Below are 18498 nucleotides of genomic sequence, written 5' to 3'. Positions count from 1 at the left end.
CCTTAGTAACTGAAAACTTACACTTTCAAGGGATTTTCAGAATCAGTTTATTATTCTCTTTTTAAATATATTTTTGACATAATATTTTTTAGAACTCATTTTGCATTGTATTTGCTCCATTCTTCTCTTTTTTACCCTTTCTCCTTTGTGCTCGCATTTAATTTCAGTGGGTATATCACCAGTTCAGTACTCTTTAAAAAGGATTCATCACCTAGATGCCTTTTACTGTCTATGGCAAAGAAAAAAAAAAAAACAAAACAGTAAACCTGAGATCATGTCCTGACCTACCCACTGAAAAATCACTCTGGAATTAAGGACATAGTTCTGGCTGTTTAATCAGATCTTGTGTGTGTGTGTGAGTGTGTGTGTGTGTGTGTGTGTGTGCGTGCATGTGTGTGTGTGTATTCTGAATAAATAAAATTAGTCTGCAGACAGACAAGCTTAAAGATATTAAATTCAAGCCTTCTAACTGATGGACAAGCTAAAGAAAAATACTATGGTGTGTAAGCTCCTCTCCTTTGTATAAAAAAAGTCATCTGGCCAGGCAAGCCTCTTAGGCTACGTGTAATTAAAGTCAATGGAGGGAAAAGCATAGCATTGTAAAAATGTAACTTAAAATATGGCAGTGGGGGAATATTTGACTCTTTGTACTTCTGGGGGTCAAGCAAAATGGTTGGGAGATTCTGCAGTTTCCATAGGCAAGCAGGAGATAAAACTGCCCACCCCTAGTTAAATTCTACCCCCATCTGCCAAAGCAAGTCTTGGTAATTGCTCCACTGAGAACAGAGCAGCGTTGAATTTGCTTGTGGTGTGTTTTATTGTGATTTGCATTTTTCTGCATAGTAATTCATAGGCTTTAATAAAACATTGATTTACATGCTGTTACAAAGTGCATCATCTTTCAGGCTTTAAATTAAACATTTCAGCAGTGTGTATATGTGTGTGTGTGTCGGTGGGGTTGGAGGGTGGGGTATACATTAGCTTGATTCTCTGCCTTGGGGGAAATGTCTTTTCTCCCCCATCTGGCCTCTTTAAATGCAAAGCCTTAGTTGAGCATTTCTTATTTGTGAGTAGTTTGTCACTCTCTAATTTCTGTTAAATTTCATAAGACCTGACACATTTGCATTTACAGTGCTGTTAGATAATGTTTAGCACTTTTCATCTTCAAAGTGCTTTATAAATATTAACTAATCAAAGCTGCCAGCACAGCCACGAGGCAGAGAAGTATTGGATTGTTGTTTTTATCTTACTTGGTTTACCTTATGGGAGGTTTGTGAGATGGTTGAATGTTTATATATATATATGTATATATATATACTTTTTACCTGGTGTTAGGTAGCTTTTCCCTACTGATAGCAAGGAATTACGCCGTTTTCTGGAACCTGAACATGGTGGCCTGTGATTCATTACTTAACATGTGCAATCTTTAACAGTGATTTGCATTTCTGCACCTGAGTATTGTTTTCCTTCTTAGACTGTAAACTTCATTTCAGTAAGTGTTTTTTCTATTTACTTTTTTACACAGTAGCTACCCTAGTACTGCTCTCCTTTATTCATGCATTCCAAAAGCATTTCATATGTGCCCACTCTCTTCCAGGCATTGTATTAAACACTAGGAACATAAAGTTACTGAACACTTAAGTTCTGTTCTTGGGGAGGATACTGCCAGGGCTGAAGTAGCAAATGGTTGGCACACTCAGAAGAGTTTGAGAACATTTGATGCAAGAACAATTTATTAAATATGGACAGGGTGAAGAGAACAAGACAGCATTTGTGAAGACCAAGGAGTAGCAGCCGTAGGAATATATTACCTTCCCTTAGGACTAGAGGGTGAAGAGCTGAAGCCATGAAATAGGATCCATCTGACAAGAGATGTGATGTTAGAGAATAAGACTGCTCCCAGGCCTGTGGAGAAGCGAGGAGGGGGTGGGGCAAGGACGTAGGCTAAGCCTACATCTTCTCACTCTCCTGTGTCCCGGTTTGTGGAAGTCTGGTGAAAAGGAATCAAGAGGTAAAGGGAGTCTGGAAAGCATGCTTCATGGAAATTGCACTGCACACTGCAGGGCATAAAAGGGATGCAGAGGCTGACAGACAAATAGCCAGCGCAAGAATCTTACAAGATAAAGACTGAGCAAGGCAAACTCACATATGTATGGAAATTGACATATGTGTATACATGCTGGGGAGGTGGGGGAAGCACAGATACCTTTTCTGTGTGTACTTCGGAAGGATGGAACTTACTCTGCCTGTAAGCACTGGGAAGGCATTAAAGAGAATGTGAGCATTTATCTAAGCCTTGAAGGCTGGTATTTTGAATTATTTGGACTGTGAGATCTCAGCATTATTTTGCTAATTTGAAGAGGTACAAACAAAAGAACAACCGTCCTTTACTCTGTGGTATTTTATTCTGTGGTATTTAAATGTGGTATCATTGGACTGATCTTTCAGATATTTAACGTCATTAGAGATTGACAATGACCCACAGAGCTTCTATTCTGACCACTGATTAAGCTGTTGATTTTTTTAAAAAAGTCACTGACAGTCAATTCAAATTACTCTCTGGGAATGTTCTTTAATCATTTAATTTTTTTCTTTTTCTTAAATATTCTTGTCTAGCTTGGAGAAATTTAACTAGCATGGTGGTGACTGTGCTATCGCTGCCTCCCAGGAGTGTCATCTAGGATCTGCCATTCACACTTTGTGCACCCATATTTCATTGTCATTGCTTTCCGTTAAAGCCTCTGATGAATAAAGATAGCTAATATTATTTAAATGAGACGTTTTTATCAAAAGCATTAATTTCCTTATGTTTCTCAATCATACAACCCTTTGACCTCCACCCTGATCTTCATTATTATCACAAACCTCTTTTTTTTCTCTAAGTAACTTGATGATTGTAATCTCTTTTTTTCCCCAAAAGCAGAAATAAGAAAGAAATCCATTTCTCAGATTTTCTCCCTTATTTTCTCCCTTACATCATTTTTGCAGTATATCAAGATGATGGATTCTCCTTAGAGAGCGTGCTAAGGCAGGTATCTACAAAGTGAAGCGAATTCTGGCAGATCTGGTTTCCAAGTACTACCTCTGCGGTGTATATTAATCTGTCTCATTGGTTATCCAAATGTTTCTGAGGTTATTACTTCCTATTGAAACTTGGCTTCCTGCTGAGTAGCAAGAAAATGTTTACTAAATAGTGATTATGATTTGAAGGACTGACCTTAATAAGCACTCTTTTCCATCAGTTCTGGTGACGTTCTTTTCAGGGCTTCATGGAGCAAATTCTGTGTGGCATTTCCTGTGCAAGACATGAAAGCAAAAACAAAACCAAGTGGAGATGTAGTTCTAAAAATTATCTTGCGACACGTGTAGGCCTGAACATCACTGAGTGTCATTGGGAGTATTACTGGAAGCAATCATATTTACAGGATCTGTTTGAAGGTGTTTTTGAAGTTATATTTTGAATGCCACAGACGTCTCTTTTACTTTAGGACTTGGCAGCTGTTTCTCACCATTTCATGCTTGGGATTATTCAATGCCAGGATGCACTTCTCAGTCAAAGAAGTGAAATGATTAGTCCCATCAGATTACATAGTCCATAAACTTTGAAAAAAAGCAAATATTAACAGTCTAACACAGTGTGAACTATCCTATCATCGCTGGATAGCAGATAGTAGAATCTCTGAGAAACTTAAAGATCCATTATGAAATATATAGTTGTCAGTAAGTGACACTAGCTAGAGAGTAACACATGAACATAGTTACCAGTCATGACTGTACAGAACGGGTCCCATACAAGAAATAAGCATCTTCCCCACACTCTCCTGACTCCTCATCCCAATTGTAAGCATTATTCTCATTTTATTTCATAACTTACGAAAAACTATGCATATGCCTACTTTTTTGTAGCAGTGAGTATTTTATTAAATTGACACTGATTTTTTTTTGTTGAGAGAGAGAGAGAGAGAGAATGTGGGAGGGGCAGAGGGAGGGAGAGGGAGAGAGAGAATCCCAAGCAGGCTCCATGCCGTCAATGCAGAACCCCACACGGACTGGATCTCATGAACCATGAGATCATGACCTGGGCCAAGATCAAGAGTCAGATGGTTAACCAACTGAGCCACCCAGGCACCCCTATCATTAAATTTTTAAATTGCCAATCAAGAAAGGGAAAATCGTATCTTGCATTTATTTTGATTTACATTTGCTTTCTTTGGGTTAATTGATCTCATTCGTTCACAAGGAAATATGAATGATATGCCTTATATGTCTCACATAACCATAATATTTATTTCCCACATTTAAAATTCTCATTTGATATTAGATAAACTTTAAATGAGGAAAACAAAATTACTCCCTGGATGTTTTTGGGAACTACAACAAAAAAGAATTGATTCTGGTGGAATTGTGTGAGGCTGTGTAAAACACAACAACTAAAGAACAAGAATAATGTAGAATTGAGTTCAGATCCCACTCACTAGCTATGGGACCTCAGGCCGGTCACTACATTGTCCTTAATGATAAATAACGTGAGAGTGAACTTAGTTTAGAGTGCTGTTAGGAGTCACAGATGAACTAATGAGGGAGGAGACAGTGTTCATTATCTATGAAGAAATAAACCATTAAATGGGAACTTAGTACTTTAGGAAAAAATGGAGTTGGCAGGATGGGGTCTCTACCACTAGCTGTGGTGTAGATGTAGCTCTGGTGAACCTCAGTCTCAACTGGCTAGTGCATCAGCAGGTTTTCCCTGTTCTTTCATGATTCTGCATACAGAAAGCTATTTATTGGAAACACTGAAAGGTTAAGACAGCCCTCTAGGCTGGAAGGGTAAAATGCACATGCAACAGGAGTGATCATTCATTTTGTAAAATGCCCTATCCCTTTTTAGGTTTTCCGCTTGAGAAACAGATCTGTCTACTCAAGGGGAAAAGTAAACATTTCTCTAGTCACATGATCAATTCTACATATGCCTGAACTTGTCTCCCCTAAATATGACACTTAGTGATTTTTATTCTAACTCCTACCCCTTGTTCCTTAATGTTTTCTTTCACATATTAAAATAAAAAAACAAAGGTTGGGGACACCTGGGTGCCTCAGTCAGTTAAGCCTCAGACTCTTGATTTCAACTCAGGTCATGATCTCACGATTCATGAGATCAAACCCCAAGTTGGGTTCTACACTGACAGCTCTGAGCCTGCTTGGGATTCTCTTTCTCTCTGCCTCTCCTTCATGCTCTCCCTTGCTCTCTCTCAAAATAAGTAAATAAACTTTTTAATTTTTTAACTTTATTTTTTTATTATTTTTTTTAATGTTTATTTATTTTTGAGAGACAGAGAGATAGAACACAAGCAGGGAGGGGGCAGAGAGAGAGGGAGACACATAATCTGAAAAAGGCTCCAGGCTCAGCTGTCAGCACAGAGCTGGACGCAGGGCTCAAACCCATGAACCATGAGATCATGACCTGAGCTGAAGTCAGACGCTTAACTGACCAAGCCACCCAGGTGCCCCTAGACATTTTTTTTAAAGGTTGAAAGCATTTTATTGATTTGAGCTTTCTGAATATTATTATTACCATTTAATATCGGAAGTCTAGACAGCTAGTAGAGTCTTCTGCTCTCAATTATGACTCAGCTATTTGTTGGTTAGTTTTGTACTGAGTTAAGTTGCTGAAGGAACATCTAGCACTGATGCATTTAACCTCAGATAATAAAGTTAGCTTCAAACCTTATAACCTCAGCTGAAGTGATTGCATTTCTGCAATTACATTAGGTTCCCCTGAAACAGGTTAATTGAACTGCTGTATACTGTTTTGTCAAGATTTATCCCCTTATATAAATCTACTTGTGTCAGCTCTGTAGCACATTGCTCCAAAAGAAAACTACCTGCCTCCGGAAAAAACCCTAAACAAGGCTCAGTAATTAAATCGAATAGAGAGGCAGATTCATCTCAGCACAGGTTTGAGGGAAAAAGTGTCATCCTGTGGTTAGAAAGTTTCTAAGCTACATTACTGAATTGTGTTCTTTGTTTGGGAGGTCCACTGTCAGGCAGAGACAAAGGTTCCTAAGGGCCATGCATTGGAGGGGAGTGAGTACTGTAATTGCAATGAAAGCTTTGTATTTAGAGACTTAAAATCTAGGCTGGTCTTTTTGGTGCGGGCGATCAGTACTTGCTTTTGTGCTATTATTTGACCATTTCCAAGAAGGGAGTGTGTGTGTGTGTGTGTGTGTGTGTGTGTGTGTGTAAAACCAGCTATTACATGAATTTATTATATTATTTATTATTTATAATTAAACACAATTTGTTCAATATATTTATTTATTTATATATAATTATATAAAAGTATATAGCTTATATAATTTTAAGCATCTATAACCAGAGTTTGTCTTAAACAGCAGTTTACAATAATATCTTCATAAGTATTTGAGGATGAAATAGAGTTCTTAGGCATGGTTTTATAGAAGGCAGACTTTTTAAAAATTCTGGTCCCCAAATTGAACAGGATTTTGTGGATAAGAGAAGTGAAAGGGAGGGTAAAGGAGGGTGAACATAATTGCAAGAGGCTAGGGCCTGGGGAAGAAGGTGGTCATCAGAAATCCCACTCAATAAAAGTTAGCCACTGTTTTATGATTATAAAGGACTCTCATGATTTTTTCATTTCCATCACCAAATGGTACAGCTAATTGCAATTTAGAAGTTCAAAAGAGAGAGGTCATTTTGAATTGGAGTAGACTGAAAAAATTTTGTGGACAAATTTGAGTTAAATGTATGGGGAGGGGTGAGTGCCAGGATGGCTCAGTCGGTTAAGCTCCTGACTCTTGATTTCAGCTCAGGTGATGACTTCACGGTTCATGAATTTGAGCCCTGAATTGGACTCTGTGCTGACAGCACAGGGTTTGATTGAGATTCTCCCTCTCTCTGCCTCTCCCTTGCACTCTCTGTCTCTCTCAAAATAAACTAAAAAAATTGATAAAAAAATGTATGGGGAAATTAGGGGGGATTTGACCTGATAGAAAGGCAAGTTAAATTAATTATGGAAGTGAGACACAACAAAATTGGTTAAAGAGATGGCAGGACAGGAGCACTGGGATGTGACCTTGAAATGATCAGTTCAAATTTGACTGTGGGGCTATGGCTTCCAGGTTAAAGTAGTTTGGGCTTGACCCTACTGGCCATATGAGTTGTCCAAGACTTGTTAGGACAGTTTGAAGTGACCAAAGGCATTGTTATAGTCTTAATGTAGGAGTACTTTATAGAATAAACAAGATTTGTTTATAGCTTTTTTTTCAAATAATCTGAAGTTTGTGCCTTTTAAAGACGAGATGTATTGTCACAATAATATTCCAAATTGAGTTTTTTGAATGTGAGTTCAAGTCTGCTTCTTTCAATTTCCTTAATTATGCTAGACTAATAAGCCAAGACCAGAGTATTTTGATGCCAAAGGAAATACAGGAGAAGCTGAGGGATCTCCTAATCATTTTATTCACATTTCAACATTTAACAGGTTAAGACCAAAGTATTTGATACTCATACCTGCATACAATTTTATAGATTTCTAATACAAACCTACTTCCCTGATTTTAAATTGGTGCATGTATGAATGAATTACAAACTATGTAGTCATTTCAGCGATCTATTTTCATCTGTAGTTTTAGAAACTAACTACCTATCTTTATCTGCCACATGAATTCACTAAGACTTAGCTTTGCTATTTGACAGGTAGGTACATTACTTTTAAAAGGAAGAACACAGCCTGTGTAAGATTACAGGCTGTGATGGAGTCAGTGAATACGATTCAAATATTCAATCTTTGGTTTTGATAATGTTGGGAATTTTTTACCTTTGGGAAGGACAGTCAAGGAGGAAAGTGGAATACAGAGGCAGTTCTGGGATTCTTGGAGGAAAGGGTTGCCCTGCAGAAGACGTGAGCTTTTAAAAATACAATTCTTTTTTTCTTGATGATTCTTCAGTTACTATTGGTTTTTCTGCTGCCTTTACTAAGAAATGTTTGGAACATCTTATCCAGGAAGTTTTCACTTAGCTTTCCAGACACAGAGTTGAGCTTTCACCTTAAAGATTGTATAATCCTGTTGGGACTCCAACAGGTTGTAATTAATTGGCCAATTAATTGATTATTATGTTGATTCCACTATTACTCTGGGAGACCCTGGGGGAGGGGACAGATCTGTGTCCTATCAAACTGTTGTAACTCCAGCACCTAACAGAGTAAGAGGCATACAGTAAATACTTAATAAATACCAGTTAAATGAATGAATGAATGAATGAATGAATAAATAAATAAATAAATTCATGATGAAATGTTGAATACTTCTCACTTGCAAGTTGTCATTTCAATTGATAAAAATGTATATAATTATTTTTGATATTTGCCTGTAAGGCACTTGAACTTTAGTTTGACAGCTAAAACTTTGATACAAAAGTAATTAGTCATGTTTGATAGATTATACTCTCTGCCTCTCTTTTCTCTCATTTATTACGTAATTTTAATCTTTATCTGCCTTCATCACTGTGTCTTATAAGAATGCTAAATGATCTCTAATTTGTCAAATCCAGTGGTTTAAATGTTCTTAATCAGCTTGACTTCTATGAAGCACTAGGCACTGGAGAATCCAATCCTCCTTTGAACTTCTTTTTCTTTCCCCTTTTAGTCCCAAGACACTGTACTGGATGCTAATGTCTCCTTTCCACCACTGTACTATTCATGCAGCCTCCATCATTAGCATTGTTCAATATTCCCACCCAACCCATTAGGTGGTCTGTCTTCTCTTCTTTTTCTTATTTCTTTTTAAATTTTTTAAAAAAGTTTATTTATCTATTTTGAGAGAGAGAGAGAGAGAGAGAATGAATATGAGTGCAAATGAGGGAGGGACAGAGAGGGAGAGAGGGAGATAGAGAATCCCAACCAGATTCCATGCTGTCATTGTAGAGACTGATGTGGGGCTCCATCCCAGGAATGATGAAATCATGACCTGAGCCAAAATCAAGAACTGGAAGCTTAACCAACTAAGCCACCCAGGCACCCCTCTTCTTTTTCTGTACTGTATACCCTTTACACTGTTTTCTAGGCTAATATCAATATTCAGGATAAAGTGTATATGTAAAATCAACTTCCATCACTAAGGATATGCACTTGAATACCACGTCATCCTCTCAAATTCAATGTTTTTAAAACCAAAAATCATGTTACCCTCAGTCCTTTTCTCTTCGAATTTTCCTTTACTGTCATAGTGCCAGCAGTCTCCTTGTCATCTAACCTTGAAACTTGATACACATCATTTTATCCTGTTCCTTATTCTTTCCTCGTCTTCTTTTGCCTTTTTTGCCAAACCCACATAGATTCCTTTTTATTGCCACAGTAACCAGCAAGGCACTGGTTTTTCTGCATCCAGGTATTGCCTTCTTGGTTCCATGTTCTATGCTATGTTGAATTGAGCCTCATAAGCTGTGCATATTACCCTACCCTAAGAATCTTCCCATGGCGTTTACTACTTGTAGTCCGCCTTGCTTAGCCTGGAATTCAAAGCCCTATACAATGTGATTGACAGAGCTCTCCAGCTATTTTACCCCTTCACAAAGTGAATGATTTAATAACAATGCAACATACCTGATTTGGTGCATTTGCATGCATTGTTCCTTTTTCTAGATTATTGGCTTGAAATAGTACTTATCTGAACTCTATCCTTATATCAGAGTCCAATTAAAGTCTAAGGGTTTACTTAAATCTTCTCGTATAGTAACAGTTTCCAAAGTGTGGAAGTTAAAATTTTAAGTGGTGCACAGAAAAACATTGCAATAACATGAATTATTTAGTTTTAAAAGTTATTCCCTTGCCTATTTCCAATTTTTCTGATTTTATCAAGCAGAAGACAACAATTTGGTTCTAGCTTGTTTTAAATATCACTCTAACACTAGATAATGTTTCTTTTAATCAGTGAGAAAGCAAGGAGAGAGCTCAGTGCATTTGGCAGTAAATATTATCTAGCAGTTGGAAATAAAAGCCATTATTAAAAAAATTTGTTGTTACCTTCTATTTATGTCAAGAATTCTGGTTTTCCTTTAGAGTGATGACTTTAAGCTTCATTTAAGCTATGTTTTACTAGCATATACAGAAAAAAATCAAGTAATAATAACATACACAATAATTGTTAAGAGGAAACTTCAGGAAGTTGGAACATGAGAATACGAAAAATCATAAAAGCTACCCATGAATGACTGCAATCTGGAGAACCCTCCAGTGCCATTTAGCCTACAATTTTTTTTTCCTTTTGAACTGTGAAAGTTCAAGCACTCTTCTATGAGGTTTTTCTGTTTTAACTAATGGAATCCTCTCAAGAATCCTGTGTAAGACACTTTTGTTTTCCCTAGTTTACAGAGAAGGAAATGGAAGACATAATTTGCCCAATTCTCCATGTAGTAAAGCTGTAGGGACAAGTCTGGAACGCACGGTTTCAGCCTCCAGAGCCTGTGCTCTTAACCACAATGCGACTCTGTCTCCAGAGAAACACATCAATTTTTGATTTGATAATAACAAGTAAGGTCTTTTGTGCTCACTGTCATTCATTTGTCCCTTTCCCTCAGAGGAAAGAATTTTACTCTGACATGAAGTCAAACTCTGGGGAAACCTCCTATGAGTAATTGTATTTAGAACTGATTTCCATTGCTACAGACAACCTGAACAGCTTTTCCTTCCAATGGTTTAGTTCTTAAAACTCAGGGAGCACTCAGTTAACTCCAGGTTCAATAACAAATAGGAAAATGCCAGTCCCTGCATGAATAACTTTCAGAGTTTGTCCATTAGTAAGTCCAGGAGCATGATGACCAAGCACAATTTGCATCTGCTTCCTCAGCAGACTGCCGGGTAGATGAACAGCCCTTGGCAGTTCGAGTGAAATATTTAGTAACTAAACAGGGAGGAGTATGAAAGCAAATTATATACACTGGAGAAATACATCACAGAGAATGTAATGGTTGGGATTGATATTAGAATATATCACCCTTATATTTGCCTCTTCAATTCTCTAAAAAACTGAAGGAGCACTTTTCTGAGGAACTATAGTGTCTAATTTTATAATTGCTATAAATCATAATTTGACTTAAGGATTTCATAATAACCAGATATATTTTCGGCCTCTATATATTTGAGATATGGATCTCATATACAACTAAGAAATATTTAAGATAGAAATTTGCTCATAAACACCGCATATTTATTTTTGAAACGGACTTCATATAACCCAAAGTTGCTATATTTCTTTCATAATTTTTGTAGTCACTAATTATTGATCTAACACAGAAATGGGCAAACAATGCCTACAGGTCAAATCTGGCTCTTGGCCTCTTTTTATGCAGGTGGCAAGTTTGTAATGATTTTCACGTTTTTAGAGGTTATAAAAAGAAAAGGAAAGAAAAGAGTATGTGACAATGATCGTATATAGCTGAAAACATCTATAAGCCTTTTACAGAAAAATTTACCAAATTCTGATCTACTTCTAAAGTTTTTATTTCCAGTTTTGTTTTGCTTTGAAATTATTTCATGTTTCTTAAATATCCCTAATTAAATTCTGGTATCTGGTCATACTTTATCTTTCAATTTACAATATGTGATTCTGGTGTTATAAGGTCAATCAGTTACATTCATTTCACATTTCACCTAAACTAGTGTTTGTCATTCTGGAGACCTGCACCTTAGGAAATGCACCTGAGGAACCTCCTCCAAGGACTGTTCGCACCAGAATACCAAACCTGAGCCTGATACCATCTCAAGTGAGATTTGCAGTGGGGGTGGGGGACAGTCATTGGGTGGAATAGTGTGTTTTGCTGATAAGAAGGCTATAAGTCATTGAAGCAAGAGGGCAGACTGTGATATCTAGATGGCCTGCCTATGAATCATGCCTCTTGGTATTTACACACTTGGAGTTTCCTTCCGCACTGAATTTGAGTTTGCCCTTGGTAACTAATAGAATGAAGGACAGCAACACCACATTACTTCCAAGCTAAGTCATAAGGAGTCTTGTAGATTTACCTTGTTCTCCTGAAATCCTTCCTCTTAGAATTCTTCCTCTCAAAATGAAGAAACTATTTGGTAAGTCACATGGAAAAGACATTTGTATGTATTCAGCCCAAGCTGAGCTCCTACATAACAGCCAGCATCAATTATCAGTCATGTGAGCATGCCATATTTTCTTCATGGAGAAAAAAAAATCTAATCTGCTCTATAGTTTAATGACATTATTACATTATTTTTTTAAAAAAAACCTGAAACTGATGAAAACAAAATAGACATTCAGCAGGCTGGATGCCAAAAAGTTGCACAAATACTTTAAAGCCACCCAGTTGCATAATACTTTTAAAACAGATACTAGTATTATTGAAGAAATAATTATTTGTAAGAAGTTATTAGATTATAATAAGAATGTTTGTTGTAGTATTTAAGGAACCCCCCAAATGCATACTTAACAATTTAGTAGACAGAAAATAGAATAATGGAAAATTTTGATAATAATGATATGTGATGAATCTAAAAGATAAACAAGAAAAGAGAACTTATAGTATAATAAGCCAAATAGAAAATAAATGTCATATTTAGATGATGAATTGACAAATGGCCAACTGTTTGGGAAAATGTAAATTATATACAGTATACACTCATGCAAATATAACATTGCAATAAAAGTAAATTTTCTATAAAAATTAAAAATTTTCAAGGGTGTCTGGGTGTTTCGGGTGGTTAAGTGTCCAACTTTGGCTCTGATCATGATCTCACAGTTCGTGGGTTCAAGCCCCACATTGGGCTCTCTGCTGATAGCTCAGAGCCTGGAGACTGCTTTGGATTCTCTCTCTCTCTCTCTCTCTCTCTCTCTCTCTCTCTCACTCTGTCCCTTCCCCGCTTGTGCATGTGCACTTTCTCTTTCTCTCTCTCTCTCTCTCAAAAATAAATTAAAATTTCTAAAAAATTATAATTTTCAATAAAGAAATGAAATCATAAGATATGAAGAAAGTATAAATGAATGGATATTTACATAAGAGGCAGGGCAAATTTTCTAAATTTTAAGATTAATGCCACAATCTCTAATGAGAAAATATTAGAATTGGCCATGTGTTTAAAACATCTTTACACAAAATTAAAATATATAAACAAACAAATAAACATATAATAGGCAAATAAGCAAATAGAAAAATGTTGCAATATATACCAAATATTATTTTTCTTGATACAAAGAATGTTCTTACACAATGATGAAAAACAAAGCAAAACAGGGGCACCTGGGTGGCTTAGTCAGTTAAGCATCCGACTTCAGCTCAGATCATGATCTCACAGTCTGTAAGTTCAAGCCCCATGTTGGGCTCTGTGCTGACAGCTCAGAGCCTGGAGCCTGCTTCATATCTGTGTCTCCCTCTCTCTCTGCCCCTACCCTGTTCACATTCTGTCTCTCTCTCAAAATAAACTAAAGACGTAAAAAAATTTAAAAAAACACACACATGCAACACAAGCATTCTAAGAAAAATGGAAAAGGACATGAACAGTCAATTAAAACGAATAACATAATACATATATAAAATATGTTATCTCAATAGAAATCAAAGAAATATTTAAAACTCATCTAAAAGTTATTATATTAGCAAATATTAATGAAATAATATGTGAGAGAATAGCTATTTTTATATACAACTATCACACTGTAGTTTTATGTAACTCTAGAGGGCATGATGGAACCAAAAACTTTAGTTCATTTCTTTATACTTCAAAATTTCCATTTCTAGGGATGTTCTCTCCAAGTTAAATAACTCATTAAGTTCACAAAATGTAACATAAGAGGCAGTATATAACAACATGAATTAACAATTCTGTAATACATTTCAAACATTTTTTCTTAGTTTTATTTTACCTCATCCAACCATAGATCCTTCAAGAACAGGGGAAAAAGAAATCTTTGTACATATAGTTTTGATGATGAAAATTTCTTAGAACCAACAAATCTCAGATAGATTTTTCTCCCAGTTTGTTATGTAGTCCTTTAGCCTTCCGCTCTCATATGTACTTGTTGTCAATATAAATCTGTGGGTGTGTGGACACTGGAATGTGGAAAACCCCTAACATAATTTCAAGTATATAAGTTTCATTAAATTGTATTGATTCTTTATGAAGTTGTTGTTCCTTTCGGTCTGAATGTCTAAGATTGATTTCAAGCAAATGCAACAACAAATCAAGTGTTCTTCCTTGCGAAGAGATGGATCCCTCTCTCCTGTCAATCTCTGGCTAAGTGCCATTACCATTTCTTTCTTTCCATTTGTATGGAATTTTGATTGTTTGTCTTAGACATTTTTATCTGTATCTTACCACTCTTGTATCCTGAGTAAATTCTAGAATAAATGTATATAGTTAAGATGGACTCTGGATTTGGGGATACCAGTTTCCCCACAATCAGTAGGCAGCATGCATAATTGTAGGCACTGTCATGTATGAAACTCCTTAAGGTAGTCTGCTCTGCTGTAAAGGCTGTCTGAAGTTGTTGGTGATAGGACTTTGGACAAGTCACTTGAACATTCTTCTTGACCCTCACTATCTTACTGTAAGATGAAGAACTTGCAGCAGACAGCTTTTGTAAGCAGTCTCTTTTAATTCAAAATCATTGCAGCGTTTAACACAGACTTTGGATCAGATAGACCTTTGCCGATACCCGAGTTTCATACACTTTAGTGGCTGTCTAACCTTGGGAAAGTTATTTGACTTTAATCATTTATTCTCTAATGTGAGGAGAAGAGACTAACTCATAAGCAAATTTGACTAAAAATGCCTGTAAAATATGTAGTCCAGTACCTGATGCCTGAATGGAGTCATTAGTGCTTCTCTTTCATCTTCCAGCACCTGCGCTCCTTTTCTAGATGTGAGAACTGTCCTACCTGTGATTCTTAGAACACCTCCCACCCCAGAAGCCAGTTAGCAGTTTTTCCAGGCTCTCTTGCAACAATGCATAAGCATGTGTTCTAGATGTTGCTAATCACATCACTGAAGCTAGAGGCTTGCCTAGATCACATTTATTTGGCAAGATTATGGTAAAGAAGGAAGCTACACTTAATTTTCAGTGTCGATTAAGGAAGCTTTACTGTGATTTTTGGCAGTGTTCCTGAATGTTTAATCTCCAAGAATTTTTGTCTTTCTTTTTTTAAAGTTTATTTATTTATTTATTTATTTATTTATTTATTTATTGAGAGAGAGAGAGAAAGAGAGAGAGAAGAAAGAACAGGGGAAGGGAAGAGAGACTGGGAGAGAAAGAATCCCAAGCAGGCTTTGCACTGTCAGCACAGAGCCCACCACAGGGCTCAATCCCACGAACTGTGAAATTGTGACTTGAGACCAAATCCAGAGTTGACTCTTAACCAACTGAGCCACCCAGGTTCCCCTCTCCACAAATTTTGTGATCCTTCTATAGATTTTCTTCTTATCAAGTAACCTGCTTTTCCACTTAGATTAGCTAGTCTTTATTCTACTGCTTACAACTAAGAACTTTCACTCATATACTAGCACATAATACCAGTCTTCAAATGGTGGTGGTGGTAGTTAATAATAATTGTAATAGTAAATGTCATATTAAACTATGAATGACTAAATGTTGATTTTACTAAGGCTGGAAGATGAGTATATAGGTATGTGACACCATTTTCTTTTATGTATGTTTGAAATTGTGATCATTAAAAAACTTTTACATAAATATATGCATGACAGACACATGTGGTGACAGATGGATATCGTTTGATTCTTAACAGATGCTTTACAGCTTATTTTTGAAATCAAGTGAACGATATCTGCAAGAACTCACAAATCCTAAACATGAGGGTTTATTCAGCTTAATTGTTTGTTTAATATTTTGAATATCTGCTGACTCACTTACAGGTTGTAATTATAAATGATGTCAGGGGATGATGAGAAACCTACATTTTTCACCCTATCTTAATATATTAACCAGCAATAAGTTTAGTGTTTCAAATTTTGATCATGCATTTTCTCTAAAGAATCATATTTTACATTAAAATATATGGTTAAACAGGTTGCAAAGTGAACAAATTATAAATAATTTTAAAATATGTTAGGAATAAATATTTCTAATAAAATGTTTTGTCAGATGATCTGCTTTGAAGTATATACTATGGCAATCAAAGCCTTTGAAGTTTTAAAGGTTGAATTTAGTTATCATAAAAATATTAAAATAACCAATGTAGTATTGCTTCGTAATTGAGTTAGACATATATACACATCTCAAGGTATTATTAACGCAAATAAGATGTTTCCTTCAATAACTAAAATGCATACAAAGAAAAAATAAGGGAGACGTTTCAAGGTGCAATTCATCTAATCATAAAGTGGAAGAGAATAAATTTAAACCATAATAATAGCTGAATAGGACAATTTTGGACTGAATTGCAAAATATTATTATTATATTTTATGAGTATATTGTTTTAGAACAATACTCCCTATGCTATTTGTAGATAGAAGTCTGAGCAGAAACTAAGGCCCGATGTCAGTGTTTAATTAATAAATGGAAATCATTTGTGTGGGAGTTATTCTAACGCCCTTATACTAGCAATGGATCCAACTGAATCTGTATAAATCCACAAATTCATTAAGAACTTCAAAATCACAAAAAGTTCTTCAATTTTATAATTATGAGCTTCAGTCTTTACATACATTCCCATTTGCAAAACTGTGTTATTTGATATAACATTCCGAACCTTTAATATTTATCAAGAATATCTTCATTTAGGATTTTTTTACTTAAAATTTTTTTAATGTGTATTTATTCTTGAGAGAAAGACAGAGACAGAATGTGAGTGGGGGAGGGTCAGAGAGAGAGGGAGACACAGGATCTGAGGCCGGCTTCAGGCTCTGAGTTGTCAGCACAGAGCCTGATGCGGGGCTTCAACTCACAAACTGTGAGATCATGACCTGAGCCAAAGTCGGACACTTAACTGACTGAGCTACCCAGGTGCCCCTAGGATTTTTTACTTTAAATATCCATACTAGTTCTGCTTGCTGAATGCAAGTCAAATCCTTCTCTCATCTACTATTAATGTTCAAGGACAGGTTTTTGTCATCTTTTGTCTGGAGTAACCCAAATGCCATGTAACCCATTTTCGTAATTACAATCTATCCATTTTCAGTTCCTCTTCAGGTATCATAGTATATTGATTCTAATCACTCAAGTTTTCATATTTTAACTTCTTTGCAATCAGAATGCTTCTTACAATCACTGCCAGCCAGGTGGCAGTCATGATGAGGTTATTAGTGTCTTTGCCCAAATCTCATTTGCCCCAGTATCATAATTTGCATGGATGTCTGTGTCTTAGAAAAAACTAACAACCCAAGAATAATGGTAAAATAACATTTCTAAAAAGAAGAGCAAAAGTAGTCTAGCTTTACATGACTGCACATATAGCTTTTTAACCCTAATAGCTTTTAGTTTTTATCAGTTCTTTAAGAAATGTGTTACCAGGGCACCTGGATGGTTCTGTGGGTTAAGCATTTGACTCTTGATTCCAGCTCAGGTCATGATCTCATGATTTATGGAATTGAGCCCTGCATTGGGCTCCATGCTGACAGTGTGGAGCCTGTTTAGGATTCTCTCTCTTAACTCTACCTCTTCTCAGCTGGGGTATCCATGCTCTCTCTCTCTCTCTCCCTTTCTCTCTCTCTCTCTCTCTCTCTGAAAATAAATAAATAAAAATTAAAAAAAAAAAGAAATGTATTACCAACATTCTTGACAGCATGGACAAAGATTTAGTATGCAAAATCATAGATATTGACCATTCTGAGTTCGGAAATGACTGAATATTTGGATACTCCTTATGAAAAGTTTTGAAAATACCTTAACCATTTTATTTTCATTATATCCTTTTTAAATGTATACACAAAAATAATACCTGGTAAAGATCAATGTTTAATTCTAAAAATAGCTTTTCAACCAATGTAAAATAATAACTTTAAGTAGTCAGGAAGCATTGCTTTATAGTTTAAATTAGCAGTATTTTTTTAAGTACACCTTAAAACCTTTGACATCTTCAGTAATTACCTAGTGACACCTTTTTAACTGGCTTACCTCCAATTAAAAAAAAATATATAGCCATCAACATTTCCCTGTTTCCAATGAAATACAGTCACAACCTATTAACATAATGGGGACTGATTTAGGTTGTGTTATCTAGAAGCAGAGACCAAAACAGAATTCTTGCACAAGTGGTTTGCTGATGCGATGCTTGGAGGTGAAGCCTGTGACTGGGAAACAGAATAGGCAGGAAAATCATGGTATAACTGTGTATTCAGCTGAAGTCTATGTAAAGTCTAGGTGACAATGTGTGTTCAGCTGATACTATGGGAACTTGTTATAGTTCTGTACCATATCAACATAGTTAGGTTGAAACTACGTTTCCTAGAACCCTCTTGTGGTTTTAAAGTTGGCCACAAGAGAAATACGCATGGAATTTGT

This window comes from Panthera leo, chromosome C2 (assembly GCF_018350215.1).
Source record: "Panthera leo isolate Ple1 chromosome C2, P.leo_Ple1_pat1.1, whole genome shotgun sequence".
In the NCBI taxonomy this organism is placed as follows: Eukaryota; Metazoa; Chordata; class Mammalia; order Carnivora; family Felidae; genus Panthera; species Panthera leo.
Note: the sequence above shows the minus strand (reverse complement) of the source record.